This window comes from Chionomys nivalis, chromosome 5 (genome assembly GCF_950005125.1).
Source record: "Chionomys nivalis chromosome 5, mChiNiv1.1, whole genome shotgun sequence".
Classification (NCBI taxonomy): domain Eukaryota; kingdom Metazoa; phylum Chordata; class Mammalia; order Rodentia; family Cricetidae; genus Chionomys; species Chionomys nivalis.
In genome coordinates this window covers 7,010,829-7,028,100 of record NC_080090.1, presented here as the reverse complement: position 1 = coordinate 7,028,100, position 17,272 = coordinate 7,010,829, and the positions used below count along the sequence as shown (strand labels likewise).

The 17,272-nt window shown below is 45.1% G+C and overlaps 1 protein-coding gene across 2 annotated transcripts in view; it reads right to left on the bottom strand.

Moving 5' to 3' along the window:
* Esrrg (estrogen related receptor gamma) overlaps positions 1-14,334 on the bottom strand; it is a 559,413-nt gene extending 545,079 nt beyond the window's left edge. The window contains exon 1 of one of the 2 annotated variants that reach the window (XM_057769722.1): positions 14,205-14,334. The gene's annotated coding sequence lies outside the window, so the exon portion shown is untranslated. Of the gene's footprint in view, positions 1-13,894; positions 14,009-14,204 lie in introns of those variants that run through there. The other variant, XM_057769723.1, reaches the window with a different exon arrangement.
* Positions 14,335-17,272: the final 2,938 nt, after the last annotated feature.

Here is a 17,272-nt window from a genome sequence, read left to right as displayed (position 1 = left end):
GCAGTCTCCCAAGTGAGGATGCATGACTGCAGGGGCAGGTTGAGCCGTACATGCTGTCCTTCCCTGTCCAGCACACAGCAGGACTCTACTTAACTATGCAGTTTTTTCTTCAACCAAAATAAACAATGAAACTCGCAACAGTTTATTGAGCATATACTGTGCCGGATACGGTGCTGACAGTTTTCTCCGCATTACCCCCTCACCCGCTCAACCATCACTGGCATGCCTTCATGCCCTCCATCTATTCATGAGGATACAAAGGTCAGAGAGATGATGTTGGATTCTACAAAATCTTACGATTGTTCGGCCCAAAGCAAAGGCTCCGGCACACATCTCCACAGATTGTGACTCCTCTAAGGACCAGTGGACGGCTCTTTTAGTTGTGCCCTTCAGCTGAGGCAGTCAAGGTGAGGAAACATTAGGAACTGTATTTTCATTATAATTACCCCAAACCTCTCTCTGGTATGATATTCTCACCACGTGCCTAAATAGCCCCTCCCCAGACACACATCAGTTACCCGAGCTTTATCACCTTTAAGAAGCACAGCTGGTTTGAAAGGATCAAGCAAACGCTAACCCTGCATCCTCACCCAGGATGTTCCAAAGAGCTTGCTGGCCTAAGTTTGGCGGAGGCACTCCAGCATATTTAAAACACTGATTTTAAAACCAACCACCTCTTGTAAACATAAGTACCACGTTAGCATGTCGCATTTCCAGGTCTTGAGAGGAGATGGAGAGGCTCATGCTTTTGTCTCCCCTTGAGCTCCCAGCTCACAACTTCCATGGTTCCACCTCAGTGATGCGAGTGGGACAATACACACCTGACGTCTATGCAACTCAGCATGGCCTCAAAGGGTGTCCTAGTATGTAGCTAGTCAGCAGAATCTATCCACTAAAAGGAGGCATTATTTCTGGGTCCCAGGTTAAGTGATCATATGCCACCCAGGAGGGGATATATCCAGCTCTCTTTCTCTTTAAGACAAATATGCCTGGCTGAGGCCTTAGCTTAAAGTGTCCAGGCAAGTTTGAGGCTGACAGCATCCTCATTCCTCCAGACTGTGTGTGACAAGGTCCTCTTCCAAACCTGAACAAGGGCATAGCTGCGCTTCTGAGACACTCTCAGCCCCACCAAGTTGTGGACCAGATTTCTTTGTTTGTCTCTAATTACAGGCACAGCTGGACAGAGTTCACCAAACTACGCGTGGTCTGCTCAGTTTTCTGTTTTTTTTTTTTGTTGTTGTTTTTTGTTTTTTGTTTTAGTTGAAATCAGCTTTATGAAGACCATCACTTTTGATACACTCACCATCCCTTCCAGAGAGATGCAAATGTCATTATGAGACCTGGCCCTTTGAATCCAGATAAAGGTCTGGGGGCATTAAAAACAAACACACAAAACCAAAACCAGAGATTATACCCACCACTCACCCTCCCCCTAGCCTCCATGTGCTCATTACAACCCTGCAAAAGTTGATTTGAAAGCAAATAACATTTTTTTGCCAGAAAGATCAAGGTTACAGATTAATCCAGAGAACGAGGAAGAAGCAAAAAGACAGATATACCACTTAGAGGGGAAAGAATGGAAGGCCCTGTGGCCCTGTTACATCTGGTCTAGAGAACGTGTGAGGTGCAGTAAGGATGACCTTCCATAAAGAACCCCCCTAAATAGTCAGCCCTCCTTTTTATTTGCTTTTTTCTAAAATAAAGGCACTTACCACTGAAAATCCACAAGTCCCCACACTTGGCCCACAACACACAGGCCACCTTTCTCCATGGAAGCCCAGAGAGGGGCCTGTCAGGTTTAAGGAGCTACCTACTCTAGTGAGTTAGAACTGGCGATGGGTGGGGGGGGGAGAAAAGACAGACTTTCCCTTTAAAACTGAACAGAAGCGGATACCAAATCACATGACCTTTTACCGTAATTTCTATTAAAATCATTTCATGTCTGGTTGCTCCTGCTCTCCCGGCTCATTTGTATTGTTTACAACAAGCCACTGCACGGCCAGTTAGTGGTGGCTGACTCCATGGTTACCCGTTTGAACATTCACTAGTTAAGTGGAATGCATCTGGGCTGTGGGTTCCAGGGAACAGGCTCTTAAGTAACCACAACTCAGCTATCAATCAGGCTAATCTGAGAGAAATTAATCTTATACACGTAAGTATAGCTGCAGATTAAAAATTGATAGAAAGGGGCCACCAGCTTTTACAGACTAGAGTTCCAAAAGTGGACAAGCTGAGATTCGCCTCAGAGCCTGGCAGGGTTTGGTCTGTGGTCTTCTGACAGCCAGTCAGGTTGGGGGCCTAAAAAGCTTCCAAAGGTAATACGACCACCCTTGACAAACAAAGACACGCACCCCCGCCCCCCCCCCCACCAGCCACGAGCGTTTCTTTCACCTGGTAGCCCTTAGAATCAAAACACGGGTTTAACCAGACTGCAATCGCAGCAAAGTAAATTAAACAGATGCATACATGACCGTCAAACACCAGACAAGCACCGAGTAGGATTCAATTAAAATTGAACCTCAGAGGCATACGCGATGAGTAAATTATAAGTGCAACTAGTACAGTTTATGGAGAGCAAGCAATATACAAGCTCATTCCATTGTGCACGAATTTATGGAGTTAATTCTTTAAAAGCATCACCCCCCCCCGCCAAAGCTAACTTGTTTCTCGAGATGGACAAGACCCACAACTATCAGCCCTAATAAAAATTGTGAAGTTGTACAGTTTAATGCCCACAATAATTGGTCCACGAGTCACATCTATATGCTAAATGAGAAGGGCAAAGAGCTAAAGCTAAGATATTACAACCCCGTCTACTGCAAAGTCACTGGATCAGAGGCTACAATTGATCTGTTGCCTCAGAACGAATTGAAACTGAATGTAACATAAGGTCGGAAAAATCCCTCCTGTCCTGCTAATCGGATATTGTATAATGGTTGACTGCAGCGTTGCCTTGTCCTAGTACTGCCTAAATCATACATACTTACACGTTCTGGGCTCTTCCAAGAGTTTGGTGCAGTTTCAAGGACAAATGTCTTAAGCAAAAGCCTCTACTGTGCAGCAGGGAGCCTGCTCGGATCTGATGACAGGAGCGTGGTGCTAAATCTGACAACGGAGAAGGAAACTTCCTGTGTGGAGAGGGGATCTGGGAGAGGCTCGGGTTCAAGAGGCAGCTGGGAAGGTGCTGCTCCGTCTGCTCCGGGGCTGTGTGGACAGGGGAGCAGCTGGGCTGTGTTTGCAGCCCTGCAGAAAGGAACCTTTTACTGAAAACCAATGGTATCACATTTCAGAGGAGCCCGTGCCAAGTGCTGGAGAGCAGACCAACCTTTGACAACTTCACACAATTCACCCCAGCGGACTCCAGCACAGGTCAGGGAGGCGTGTGGAAAGAGTCTCTCCACTGCCAGGTCTCATCTCCGTGTCTCAGCTCAGCACCCAGCTAACCAAAGGCTAGCACCCGCTGGACATAACACCAGAACAGGGCACTCCCTGCACTTAACTTAAACACGGCTTCTACCTTGGCTGCCCTCACCCACCGTGTCCTATAGGCTAACGGAGAGCAGTTAATCCAGTTTGTACTTCTGTGTATGTGTTTATATGATGTGCTTTATAGTATGTGTTTATATGTGCTTTATAGTATGTGTTTATATGTGCTCTATAGTATGTGTTTATATGTGCTCTATAGTATGTGTTTATATGTGCTCTATAGTATGTGTTTATATGGGTATGTGCATGTATGTGTAGAGGCCAGAGATAGATATCCTATGTCTTCCTCAATCATTCTCTACCTTATTTCTTGAGACAAGGTCTTTTACTGAACTTGGGGCTCCCTGATTGGCTAGAGTGACTGGCCACAGGAGCCTCCAGAATCCTCCTCTTTGCCTCCCTAGGGCAGAGACTGCAGTCATGTGGTACTACTCTGGCTTTGTACAAGTGCACTGGGAATCGAACCCAGGTCCTGATGCTCACACAGCAGGCAACTTGACTGCCTGAGTTACCTTCCCAGATCCTATGTTGTTTTTTTTTCTCCACCCATTTTGTTTGGGACTCCCATGATGTTCCTAAGAAACAATCTGAGATAAGAATAATGAAGAATTTAGTCCTTTCGTTCCCAAATATAGACTGTGACAATTGATGGGGGGAGGGGGAACAACTGTGTCACTAAGACAAACTGGAAGTGACTGCAGAACAGAGCTCCGAGTGAGCTCACTATCCTAAGAGACAAGGGGTACCCAGAGCAGATCAATAAGAAAGAATATGGGTGCTACCCTCCAGTATGGAAACCACATTCTCAATTATCAGCCTTAATATGGAAGAGAAGAAGCACTGAGACTTCATTCTCTCCCTGAATGAAAGCTGCTCCTATCTTATTATAGCCTTATTTATTTCTGGGGGGGGGGGTATAGAGGTCAGAGGTCAATTCCCTCCTCTCATCACGTGTGTTCCAAGGACTCAGGTCATCTGGCTTGGTGGCAGGAGCTTTTACTCACTGAGCCATCCCCTTGGCCTTCACTGAGCAAAAGTAAAAGGATCATAAGAGGCAGTGATGGGGACCATGATGGGGGGAGGCAGTCGCTAATAGCCAACTCAGTCTAGTCACTGTCTGAACACCCCATCATCTGTGAGGTCCATGCTACCTCGCCCTTCTCTCCAGCCCCTGTGAGGAAATTCCACAGAGGCCTATGGAAAGGTGGTTTTCAATACTGTACACCTTACTTCACAGGACAGAGACCACAACTGGCCTCTTCACAGAGGCTGTTGGAAATGTTACAAGAAGGTAGGAGCACTTTTGCCCTCCTTGTCTGAGGCCTGGCCCAGGAGCAGCCTCAGAAAATGAAGAACTATGTGAAGCCTTCACTTTGCATGTGGGCCACACACTGCATTCTAGGAACAGTAACGGTGCGCTCCCTCCCATGTGAAAGTCACCCCATTCCATAAATGGAGCCAACTGGGACGCCTGGTTTTACATCTACCCTGATTCTACCACTCTACCCACCCAAGATAAACAGTTGCCCAGAACATCCATATTTCTGTTTTTCTCATCTGCGGAAGGGATGCAGCCTCGCCACCATTTAAGATTTTTGTGAGAATTTAAAGGCTAACATATGTTGGGGACGGACCTCAGAGCCTGGCACTCACACGGTCACAAACATTTACTGAGGCTCTGTTAACAGTCAGGCATGGTGCCAGATACTGTGGGCACAAAGTCAATCACAACACAGGACCTTCCCTCAAAACACAAGAGCCCAAGAGTTCAGTCTCGTCCTCCCTTCCCATAACCTTTGCAGGCCCTGCTGGATACACAAGAGGGTTTATTTCCAAAGCGTCTGTCTCGGGACTGGAGAGGCAGCTTGCTGGTAGAGCAGAGGCCCTGGTGTATGTCATGCCCTGGGTCCTTCTCCAGCACAAACACAACAAAAACAAACAAGAAACTAAAGGAAACCCTTCCTCTCATTTGATCCTCCCAACAATTTTACGAGCTAGATGAAACTATGGCTAATTCATAAATGGGAAAAGGACAGCTTCAATAGGACACAGCCAGTAAACTGAAGCCTGAATGTCAATGAGGCTCTCTGGTGAGCACAAGCACTCCTTAAGGGATCTGTATGAATTGGTCCTATTTTGTGCAATTCTTTCTTGTACTGTGCCTGGATTTTGTTGTTGTTTGTTTATAGTGCTAGGGATGGGACCAAGGACCTGTACTCTCTACCCCATTACCTTAACAATTATTGTACTTCCTTAAAGGCAGCGTGGACGCCTTAAAGCATCTCTTAAAATTATACTGTATTTTGCTAACTGACCTATCATAATGGAATAGATATGTCATGTACAGTACATTTCTCTAAATTGGAAAGAAATCTGAGCTGGGCTGGGCTGACTGTACTAAATGACCAATTTCAGGGACAGCATTCAGCTCATGCTAGTGTGGAGGTCAGCTGCACCTCAAAAATAATCATATGTCTATCCAAGTTCATGGCACTAACTCATCATTAATCTCCCGGGATTGTGTTTTCCTCTTGTTTAGCGCACATCTACCGCTGGCTAAGGACCTCATGATTTTGACAAAGGTGAATAGAAATTGACTTGTAAGCACAAATTTGATCTCATGGCATCTTTGATTTCTAGTTTGACTGAGTTTCCAGGCTTAACAGATCACAGAGTGTAGAATCCTGCCTATCATTATTTGGGGCATGAGCTAAGGACATCTGGGTTTCAGATAGAATCCAAACATAGTTCTCCCATTCCGCGTTTGTACATGCGTTGTCGTACAAACAGCCTTTTCTTGAGCAACACTTGACGTAGTCTTTCACCACATGCTCTGGAATACAGTTCATTTATAATGGCAAAATTGGCCAGGCTTTTATCGGTGAATCATTCATAAAAATATCCCTAAAAGATACACGTACCACACCTCCACTTGGAGTCAACTGATATCTTCCATTCATTACTTCTAATCTTTTACCCATGAAGACATATGTTTTCAGATGCGATTTATAGCACTATATATAAGCATTTGTCACCAAACAACAATTCCTGTAGCCTTCACAAAAAATGCCTACATTTTAGATTAATATCAATGCTACAGAAAAACGTACAAATGACAGGCAATGTTTGAAACAAACAAAACAATTGCTAAATATATTGGTTTTGTTTTCAAAGTCATTTACTTGTTTATGTAGACAAGAAGTGACCCTCTCGGGAGGGGGGGCGGTAAGAAAAGCTTAAAAGCTGCCAATGTCTTGGCACTGTGTCTTTTAGGATCACCATGCCTATGGACTGCCTGCCACCTTCAGGGGCCCATTTCTGTGTTACTTCCTGCTTCCTCGCGTCTGCCTTGCTCCACAGAAAGTCAGGAAAGCATGGACAAAAGAGGCTCTACTTCCAAATGATCGACCCAAATGGTAAGACCTGGTCAGAGAAGAAGAGGTTGGCCCAACAATTCTCACTCAACGGTCCACAGCCATCTTGAGAAATGATGATTTGGTTAGTTACATTTGATTAGTTACACAAATGATAAAGGTTCAGGAAACTAATAATTTCCCCAAATTACATACAAATTAGTGGATGGCCCAGCAGCAATTCTAAAATGAGAGCTGGAGACCTCATTCCAAGCCTTTTCCACAATATCCACAGGGTAATCCCCTCAAGGGAAGACCCGGAGTGGCTAACTGCCTTCGTTTCTTTGGTTCTTTGGTGGATTTTGTTTGTGTATTTTTATCTGGTTTTGTTGTCGTCTTGTTTTAGACATGGTGCCACTCGAGAGCCCTGGAACTTAAGGCGACCCTCCAGCTTCAACCTCCCAAGTGCTGTGATTATAAGCCTGAGCTTACATCCCACAGCTCGGTTAAAATAGGCCAGGCAATGTTAACACACACAAACACACACATGAACTTACACACACACACACACACAACTCTTCTAACTGGAATTGCCTTAGCTTTTCTTGTCTTATATCTTGGCTTATGACTTCACTGAGTAAATATCTTTCTTCATTTTTACTCACTCATATTTTTAATGAATTTCAATGTCAAAAATATCTTATAGCAGGTCATATGCTTAGTAATAGTACTGTTTCACTGTTTCAGGGGAAATTGAAGCCTCCTATTTTATTGTTAGTCTCCAAAAGTCCTAGAAATATCTCCTAACCCCTTTCCAGCCACTCTGCAAGAGTTCCTATCTACCCATTTAACTTCAGATTCAAGTGCAACGTCTTCAAGTTCAATCCTCGCGTGTCCGCACACTGAAGAACACTGCTCAGCTCCACAATCTGCCATGTGTATCACTCGTATCCCAACAGAACAACTATTTTCACATTTGAGGTGTCACAATATTTCACTCAAACAGGTCACACCCGTTATTATGATCTGGCCTAGGAAATGGGCAATATAAGCCTGATTTTTTTGCAGAAAGAAAAGGTCTGTTAGGACAACCAATAGATGGTATACAAAGAAAACACCTGCATTCAAACCTGAATGTCTAAATCCCTTAAGGTGTGCATTCCAAGCCAATGAACTTGAGTCCTGTAACATACCTTGCACACTGTTGTTTATACCCTGCATACTGTTGTTTATACCCTGCACACTGTTGTTTATACCCTGCACACTGTTGTTTATACCCTGCACACTGTTGTTTATACCCTGCACACTGTTGTTTATACCCTGCACACTGTTGTTTATACCCTGCACACTGTTGTTTATACCCTGCACACTGTTGTTTATACCCTGCACACTGTTGTTTATACCCTGCACACTGTTGTTTATACCCTGCACACTGTTGTTTATACCCTGGGTATAGGATCACACATAAGGAAATAGCCTCTAGAACAAGAGTAAGTCGGAGCATCTGTTGATTGACTTGTTATTCATCTTAATCACTTAAGGAAGAATCAAAGGAAGAGTACACTGGAGGCCATCTAGTCTACTCCCATTGGTTGGGCCGCAGAGATCAAAAGGTCCACCATTGTTCTCTGATGAACTGGTACCAAATTCTACAGATAACTGCTTCCCATCACTGCTAATGACCTTTCACGACAACCAGCATCCTGCCATCTCTACATTATCTGTTAAAAAGCAGGTTTCTGACTCTGATGGTGATTGGCTTGAAGGACCATCAGAGGTACGTGCTAATTCTGCAACCTTCCGAAAGCACATGTGCGCACTAAACTGAAGATGAACTCCTCGCAGCGGAAGGGAGCGCTCATTTACACTGGCGACTTTGGATTTCTCTCCACACACAACAACTTGGAAATATATATAGGCTGTGTTTACAGTGGCACGAGAGCCGCAGTCTCTAAGAAGGGCTATAACTTGCTAACAGTCTTCCTGATTTATGTCGGGAAACATACAGGGCATGAAATGATTTCTGCAACCTAACATTTTCCTCAAGAACGCTGGTGAGCCGAGGATATATTCCCCAGCTGTGGAGACTGCTTGCCCCTGCTCCCTTCTCAAGACACATATATGCTGAGTGATTATACATGCTATGTCCCTGAAAAGGAGTTTTACATTGGTAAGTGGGAAGGGAAGGAGAAAAAAAAAGAGAAGAGACTAAAAAGAAAGGGAGGCAAAGAGGCAAGTAAAGAATCTATTTCCATATAACGTCTACCTTGTAAAAAGTGATTGCCTTCTTAAGATAGGCAATAAATAATCTTCCTAAGTGCGGGCTATGGGATGTATAGTTATAAACTATCACTCGCCAGACAAATGTTAGTTATTTTTCTTGTTAGTATTTAACAGATATGGAAATTTGCTTCCCAGTCTACAATTGTGTTAATAAAATAGGCATTTGTGGATATAAATTACCATGGTTATAACATCAGCCTTATTAATTGAATATATCTAAGAGTGAGATCAAATTTAGATGGGAAGCGTATATTTTGAAACATAGCCTACACAGCCTCTTAAATATCTATGAAGCTGGAGATACAAACATTTCACTTTGCTCATATAATATTGGCATTCTGAGCCTGTATTCAAAACAATCAAAAATCGTTGTTAGAAACTCATATTTTCTAAGGAAATAAAACAATTTGTCTGTTACTTACAATTTACAGAGAAATAAGACAAGTAAATCATCATTTAGCATTCTTTACAGAGTTTGGTCAAGGTTATTTACCTGAGCAGATAAGCCAAAAAATAAATAAATAAATAAATAAATAAATAAATAAATAAATAAATAAATAAATAATGCAACTCCGAGTTCAATCTCCAGTATCCTGGAAATTTCTAAGACTCCATCCCTTGGTTTGTAGTAATTGCTATTACTACATAGTATAATGGGCAAAGGGTCTTTCATCATCGGAATCTGAGCAGACAAGTAAAAACTGCACGCGATGCTGCGGTACCACCCTCAGCATCACTCACTCAGTTACCCTCAGGTGTCACTCACTGTCAGGGGTGTGTGGTACCCATGTCCGAGGGACGATCCAAGGCCTGGTCTGTACAGTTGGGAGTCATCTGAGCTGGAAATTTTGCAACCAGGGTAGCACACTGAAGGGTATCAAACCTCCAAGAAAAAAAAAAGTCCCTGATCTAAGCATTCAGAGCTCTGGAGCTTCATCCTTGAACTTTTATCAGACCAGAAACAACTGGAATGCTCACTCAGAGAGTTTTATAAAGAGATGTTTTCCTAATACACTGAACTTGAGGGATCAGAACCATTAGATGTGTGTGTCAACAACCTATGTCAAACGTCTGGGAGATCTCTTACAATTATCCCTTCAAAGAAGACCCTTGGGGTTTCTAAGTCTTGGACCACTGATTCCAAACTCTATACAATGATGAGCTGGACAGAAGTAAATGAAAGCTGACCATTTGGCGAAATATCCTTGGGTCAGGGAAGTAATTTAGTGGTAGAGTTCTTGCCTGGTCTACAGGATCTCTGCCCCAGAACCACCAAAAGGCAAGGGACAGTGGTGGTTGGTGGTGATAGTGGTGGTGGGATGCTTTCTTAACGTCTCCTACAGTACCCTACCCCTAACTTTGGTCTGAAAGCCTGTGGACACATGGCTACTTCCTTCCTCTGAGTCTAAAGACCCAGTTACTCTACAGGACTGGCCATGGTAACCTAAAACCTGAATTGTGAGGCCCTGTAACTTCACAACTGTAACCATTGATAAGGAAGTCCTAAGAGACAATGTCTCTTTTGCACAGAAAACCTCAGTATGTTTTTTTTTTTTACTTTAGGAAGATAATCTTAAATGATTTTTTTAAAAGAATCACAATATTGTGATTCTTAGTAATCATTATCTCAAAATGACAGATGCTATTGTTCCTGGAGAAATTTTCAGTTGCTTTTCTCCTACCCGTGCTTCGATGGAAAGATTTGCCAAGTGCCCCCTGGAGAAAATGGAAGGTCTGCATTTAAATAGAGATATAGTCCTTGTAGGTACCTGAGAGGCGGAAACTGTCAGGGCTTCTTAGTGCGGCTAACTCGGATTTGTATTAGGCCCATTTCAATGCTGTAGCTATCCTGTTTCATGGCGCTCGGGCTATTTCCATCGCAGTCCCTTCCCCTGCACATTCTTCCTAGTGTGCGTCCCGAGAAGTTAAAATTAAACCTTGTTCCAAAGCAAAGCCCTCACACTAACAACAAGCAATTACCACCGTACATATCATTCCTGATGTGTACAAAAAAGACCACAGAAGATAGCTTGGCCAGAAATGTTAAATAATTGAAGAGTATAATGACTTAATAGAGTAGTAAGCTTGGTTTACACTGCAGCCAATTTAAGCCATAAAAATACTGTGTAAAAATTTTATCTTGTGGTTGACCATTACATAGTCCATCTATAATTCAAAAGTGCCTACCTCTTCCGTGTTCTTCTTCATCAATGTGGCTTTCCCTCAAAAGCTTTCTATCCCGACAGTTTTCCAACAATTTCCAAACAAACACCAATTTTCTGCTTTGTTTCATAAAATCCTCTCACCAGGATGACCCGCTCTGCCAGGTCTCATTGAGACTGACGTCACCAGTCAACAACCTCCAAAGACAACTTTGACCTCCTCAAATATGAGTCTGCTTGCAATGAACAGAGTGACGTACACAAGACATCAAAGTCAATAAGTAAGTAAATAAAGCTCATTGCTCGCCACCTCTGTAAACATAAGAAGACTCTTCTAAATCATTCTCTTTCCTTGGTAGATGAACCCAAGGATACTTCTGTTAGGAAGTGTCAAGGGACCACACAAAAGTTTGCTTTGAGGGTTCCACTAAGGTACCTAGTAGAGAAGCAGGAAAAACAAGCCATGAAGGAAGATCACTCCCAAACATAAGCCCATTACTCCTGGCAGGCTCTTGCCAAAATTCTCACTACAGTTGAGAATGAGATCCCAGAAAGGAGAATATTCAAAACTGTTTTCCGTAACATGCTCCTGACAGCTTTTCCGTGGTCTGCAAGGTTTAGTCAGTTAGCCCTTATCTTGCTGGGCTGCCACACTCACGCTGAGTCAAATTTGGAACTCAAAATGAAAGATGAAAGATCTTGAAGACCACTTAATTTGAAATACTGTTGTGGTAATAAGTGGGGCTCAGTTTGAGACGGAACATGGCACTCTCTGGTAACCTTTTAATTTCTGGAAAAAATGGCACAGAATAAATTGAGCTTCACGTGAGCGTGTCCGCACGCGCGCACACACACACACATGAAAACCTTATCGATGGATCTAGTCTATTCTGTTGAGCAAAGACTATCAGAAGGTTTCAGTACATATCATACAAGAAGGCTTAACTGCTTTTGATTTACTAAAGGGAAGGAGACATCCTCATCACTACAGTCAACGGACAATTTAATGTGCAATGCGATGCCATTCACAACAGATACACATTGAATACGATGTAATGCAGGTTTAAAGAGTTAGGAGAATTGCTTTAGGACAAAATAATGAAGGCACAGATAGCAGGCAAATCAATGTTTGAAAGATCCTGGAGGCCTGCTTCCCCACAGCCGGCCGGCTTCCTCAAAGCAAGGAAGCTTCCCTTTCAAGGTCATGTCACCTCCCCCAGCTCCAGCACCCGCTCTTCCAAGCCTCTGCCAACCCCCAGCTCAGAGCTGAGAGGCCTTCAAACTTCCCTCTCCTTGTCCCAGAGGCAGAACTGTTTCTCAGGTTGGTTAACTCAGTTAACACCAAATCTACTGGACAGGAAACAAAAACAAACAAACAAAGCCAGGCTGAAGACACTGTGCAGGACTTTCTGGCAATCTTTCTTCAGACACTTCTGACTCCCCCTCACCCCCCTAAACTTGGGTGTTTCTGAACTTGGGTGTTTTCCAAACACCCTCCTGTATTTGGTCTTTGAGCAGTGTGGGAAACAAATGAGTTTCTCTTCAAAACTAGTCGAACCCATTCAGCTACTCTGAAACATACTTCAGGGGCTAAGGGTCTTCACATCTTCAATTGCTGGGCAGGGTTGTTTGAAAGTGGCAGGAGGTCATAGGCCCATGTGGCAACTCAGAATCGGCCCAACAAAGCAACACAGTTAATAAACACATAGGGTCATCCCTCATCGCCTAGGCTTGCAAGAGGTTTAGAGGTGGGGCGGGGGTGGGGGGGTTAGGGTGGGGGATGGGGTTCCAGGCAGTTCCAGAATCGCTTGTTAAGATTCTGGATGGAGGAGGAGTTGTCTCAAGGAGAAAGTTCCCTGCTGAAAGGGAAGAGGAGAGTGGGGGAGCCTTGGGTCTCCTTTCACCCAAAGAGGGGTGGGGAGCGGTGGAGGCGAACTGGGCTCTACTGCTCTGAGAGAATCAAAAGGTGGCAGGGAACGATAAGCAGTCTGAAATACTTAGTCCAGTGACCTCCAGACAACTTCGGTGACTTCCTCCCTGGGGAAGGTGAAAGCGTTGGAAAGCCTGGGGAGGAGGGAAAAGCCAGAGGACAGGAGGGACAAGAAGCACCGTAACAGCAGCACTGCCGGAGGGCTACACCCTCCAACTCCTGCACCCTGTTCACCCACAGCGACCCCTGCCCCATGTCCCCTTGGCCCTATCCCCTCCCAGTCCCCGAGCCCTAACTCTGCCTTAGGTCTTTGCCACTTTACCAAGCCCTGAAAGTCTGGAACCAGGAAGGGGGGATGGGAGGGGTGTTGAAAGAAGGAACCTAACAGCAATTCAGATTTATCCGTGTCTCCAGCACACACCTGACAGTTTTGCAGTCTGGGCCAGGCAAGTCGACAAGAGGCGGGCACTACTTATGCGTGTGTTATTGAGAGAGGGTGTCCTTTTTATTTTTCTTTTCTTTTCTTTTTTTTTTCTTTTTTCTTTTTCTTTTTTTTTTCCTTCAAGAGACTCTAGGCAAGTGAAGGGGGAAGGGGTAGCAATACGGATTCCAAGCCGGACTGCAAACAGAGATGCAAATGTCTGTCTCCAGACGCAGCTGGTTAAGGATGGGGCAGTTACCTTTGGCAGGGTCAGAACTGCAGCAGGTTAATCGGGTGAGTCCTCGGGGATTTTTTTTTTTTTAATTTTTTTTCTCAAAGCAGCCGTGGCAGCCCCGGTTGCTTTGGCTTAGGAAAGTCTACAAACCCCCCATGCAGGGACATCGCACATCTCACACACGCCTCCTTGAGCTGGGCTCCCGCGACCTCGGCGGGGCGAGGGGGTGGCGGGCGGCCGGCGGGCGGCCAGGGCCCGGCCCCAGGCTGTGTCCCCGCGCGCGGCGGCCCTGCGTGGGCCCCGGGGTCCGCGTCCCAAGCGGCGCAGCACTCACCCAGCCGGGCGGCGAGGGGCCGAGCTGCGCCCGCGGCTAGCCGGAGCGCCCAGGCGCCTCCCTTCGCTCTTGGTAGCGTCGGTCCGCACTCCCTGTGACCCAGGACGTCATGATGCCTTCCCTGTTTTCTTAATGATAACTTGGCAGAAGAGGAGACAGGCTGCCAGGTTCTCCTCGGGTGGTTGCGTGGTATGTGCACGTTTCTCTTTGCATGCGCTTGGCTCCCTCTTTTAAAAAAAATAAAATAAATATATCTCTCTATTTTTTTTTTGAAAAAAATTTTTCCCCGGCACTGTCAGGATTTGATGGCATTACTGCGTTTGCATAATCGACGCCTCTGGGTGTGTATAGATGTATGTATGTGCGTGTGATTTCTTTTTTTCCCTTTAAATCCTGCTGCTCCTGCCTCCGTCGCCGCCGCAGCCGCTGCAAAAGCAAGCATGCGTTCCTCTTTTGTCTTTCATTTTACCTTCAGGGTGACATTCAGTGCCAACTGCTCCCTTTTGACCGTCGCCAATCCCCGCCTGGGCAAAATAAATTTGAAAAAAAAAAAAAACACGGAGTGGGGGAGGGGAAGGAGGAACCCCTTCAGTCCCAATGCTGGGGTGCTGGGTTCCGGATTCCAGACCTATGCGACCCACCTCCCAACCTTAAAAATAAACATTTTCTCCTCTACCCACCCGGCCCAGGCAGAGATTCGGCATCCACCCAGGGCCCCACTCGTGTTCGCGATTCACGCTGGCTGGCTGGCTGACTTGCATACCCGGTGCGTAGGCCTCACACAATTGGAGCTATTTTTCTTTAAATTCTTTTTTTTATTTCTTTTAATGGGGAGGGGGTAGGGAAGAAAGAGAAGTCCCAGACTGAGTGAGGGTTCTATGGAGAAGGAAGAAAAACGTGCGAGGGGGGGAGGGGGTATATTGGCATGTAACTCACCACCAGGGGAGTTTGGAAGGACATAAAGGGTGACAGCATTTATTTCACTTATTCTAAATGGCAGTAAAACTTTTTTATATAGACAAAGATGTGACAGCTGACTATCCAATGCCTAGGTCATTTTATTAATGATGTTCCCCAGCATCAGAAGGAGGGGGAGGGGGACTCCAGGGTAACCTTAATACTTCTGTCTGCAAACAGGAAGTTGTACTTTAGCTGGTGTGGCCACAGGACTACATAGCACAGACAACTTACTTTTGTCAGGCTTCCTTTGCTGTCTGCTCACTGTCTGGCATATCTCCATTCTGTCAGGTCATCATAATTTTGTATATATTTGCACCCTGTGTAGGAACCAAAGATGTGTAGCACCAGGTCCAATAAACATTTTGTCCATCTTTACCATTATGTACCCATTTGTATAACAGACTGAGGAATTTCCCCTAAGCCTGACCATGACCTTGCTCTCTAGAATGTGCACATTGCTGAGATCGCTCACTGTCCCCAACAGATTCCAAATTCCTAAAATATGACAGTAGAAGCCAAGGTTGGGGGTGGGGAGACCCACAGAGGAGAATGTAAAATCTGCGAAGTGGAAGGGCCTGGAAGGGAATTCAACTCGCCCGAGATCATCCTGGGCGGCTGTCCATTTGAACGGTTTGTCTAACTGCAGCCGGCTAAGTGTCATGAGAGCACCACGACACTTGTTGCATCCTTTCCCTTTAGAGTCACAACCCAAGAACTGCTAGCAAACCCCATGGGGAAGACACTGCAATTATGCAAAAGCCAGACAATCAGAATTGGAGGAGAGCCTGGCTGAAGTAGACTAACAGGGTCAGAGGACTATTGACGAATGGCAGGATCCCAAGACGTGAGCGGAGCCTCTCCACCGTTGACAATCGGCCCAGATGCTCTGGCTCTGTTCACAGTCTCTTTGGGCTGCCAGGAGATGAGCTGATCCATTCCCTTGGTGCTGAGAGGTGACCAGAGCCATTGATTCAAGAGACCTAGAGCCTATTCAGCATGTCTATAGATGTTATTGGTAACTTTCCAGTGAATAGCCAAAACACACTGGTTAACTGGATAACAGACAGTGTTCAGTTCTCCGGGGTTTTTCCTCACTATTATTTTTATTTTTGTTTGCTTGTTTGTTTCACTTATTGTCCTCAGAACCAGACTCTTGATGACCTACCTCCAGGATATCAAAAGAATAATTTAAAAAGAAAAAAAACTTGACTAACTTTAATCTCCTGAAATACATTATATTTTCTTTCCAGGCAAATGCTGTCCTTGCTTCACAGACCCACACATCAGTTCAGGGGTCAAGAGGTCCCTTCCCTTGGCAGTCAAGGCTCAAGTTCTCCAGAGGCCTGAATAGATGATTGTCTGTTAGCTTGCTCTTTGGGGAGGGAGGGGGTGGGGGTCTTATGTAGTTCTGATTGGCCTCAACCACTCAGCAAGCCTCCTGTCTCAGCCTCCTAAGTGCTGGGATTACAGGCATGCACTGATATGCTCAGCCCGCATAGGAACTTTCCCAGTCAAGACCCTCCAACTCTTCCAAGAAGGCCTCTTTGTTTGTTGTCTGAGTTCAGACTCAGACTATTTCCAAGGTTTTATTTTCTGTCTTCTTCTTAAACGTAATGGTTAATAGAGTTGGAGCATGCTCAGTTTAACTTCCCAGCCAAACCAGGAGGGAATGAAAAGAGCTTACTAAGCAGCATGGGACACAAAGAAAGCAAGGCTGTAAACTTGACTTTGTTAAAAACGTGGGAATCAAATTCAATCTCCAACACGGTAGGAGGGGAAAATGAGGATTTGCCCCACCTTATACGAGAATATCCAAGCATGGAGAAGCAGGCTACACAGCTAGGATTCAAATGCAAGGATGCTGAGTTCTCACTACCAACCTATTGTCAATGGTTGTCATCATACCCAGACTGGTCCCCCCATGAACCAATCAGGTTGGTAATTCACTGCCATCTCACAGGTTCAGGGAACTCCCCCATTACCCTTTCCCCAGCATGCCAGGCCTTCTTTCTGCCTCTTTAAAATCAATTCATTATTCCAGTTCTACTCACTGGTCAAGGCCAAGTTCCAACCCTACTGCATCCACAATGCTGCTGTTTATGACCATT